Source organism: Aplysia californica, unplaced genomic scaffold (assembly GCF_000002075.1).
Source record: "Aplysia californica isolate F4 #8 unplaced genomic scaffold, AplCal3.0 scaffold00232, whole genome shotgun sequence".
NCBI lineage: Eukaryota > Metazoa > Mollusca > Gastropoda > Aplysiida > Aplysiidae > Aplysia > Aplysia californica.
In genome coordinates, this window is record NW_004797502.1 from 1017976 (window position 1) to 1019218 (window position 1243).

The 1243-nt window shown below is 37.6% G+C and overlaps 1 protein-coding gene across 2 annotated transcripts in view; it reads left to right on the forward strand.

The window, feature by feature from the left end:
* The first annotated feature begins 342 nt into the window (after window positions 1–342).
* The window catches only part of LOC101847348 (cathepsin B-like cysteine proteinase 3), a 14357-nt gene continuing 13456 nt past the window's right edge, over window positions 343–1243 (forward strand). The window contains exon 1 of one of the 2 annotated variants that reach the window (XM_005100004.3): window positions 343–438. The gene's annotated coding sequence lies outside the window, so the exon portion shown is untranslated. Of the gene's footprint in view, window positions 439–516; window positions 688–1243 lie in introns of those variants that run through there. The other variant, XM_013083452.2, reaches the window with a different exon arrangement.

A 1243-nucleotide genomic window follows, 5' to 3' on the forward strand; every position in this document is an offset into this window, starting at 1 on the left:
AATGTTCGCTCTGACTTAGTACGGTAGAAACTGAACGGCCATGCGCATTGCTAGAGTCTATTCCATTCTAAACGCGTAAAGAGAATCTCAGACTTCATCAGACGAACAACTTGTGAAATAAAAAGGGGTCGTGTTGTCAAAAGGTAATCTGGGTGCACACGGACGGTATAACAACAAGATTATAAGAGGACAGGGTAATCTCGATCTTGTGATGTGGTTTTAGACAAGCATTTATCTTTTACACCTGATTTATCATCGGAGGTGGGAAACGGCAATCGATTTTTTGTAGATAAAAAACGTGTACACCACGTCAAGAAGATACTGTTGAACCTCTGCGTACCTACTCTGAGTGTCTGCTCTTAACCGACCAACGTTTACGTAGGAGATACAACTCGCTGTTACCTCGCCGGCTTCACTTTATAGTCAAGTGAAACACACGTAAGTGACTCTCTTCCGTTTTGTTTTTCTGGACAAGGGGTTCTAACTGTTGTGTTTTGTTTTCGGTGCGGTGGCTTTTTATAATGTTTCACCTTCGCTTTCATGGATACCGACGAATTTGATTTGGATGAATAGACATACAAAAAAGATAGGAAATTGTCCGTTAACATTTAATTTTACTTGAATCGTTTATATAATCCTTTATTGAATGTCAATAAACGATTCGACTCTAAATACGACGCACAAAAGGTATTCAGCAGGTGTAAATTCATAAAGTGGTGGTCGTGTGTCTTTGAACTATTTTTTTTTTCATTTGAATCATGAAGCAAGTGTTGAAATCATTTTGTTCTTGTTGTTGAAAACCTGATCTCTTATTAGGATTGAATTATTTTTCTCTAAAGAGCAGTTAACCCAGCTTCAAAATGGATCAGACAAGGGGGATTTTGATTCGTAATTACATGCGGGTAGCTTTCTATTCTTTTCTGAACAGAGATGATAGTAATAGAATTGTCTGAAATATAGAAATATTATAATCGCGCATGTTTGGTAGAGGTTCCCTTCAAAGCAATCTCTTGTTACATCAAGCTTTATGCAGTCGATTAATATGGGGTACAGTTGCTGTAGTAATTTAAAAAAAGATGGAGTGGATGGGGATGCAATCCAGTTATTATACTGGGGGGGGGGGGGGGGGTTGTTTTTTTTGGTTGTTTTTTGTTTTTTGTTTTTTTTGGTTGTTGTTTTTTGTGAAAGTAAATTTCAACCCATTTCCTAAAAGGCCGTTAACTGGAGTGACTTAACATGGTTA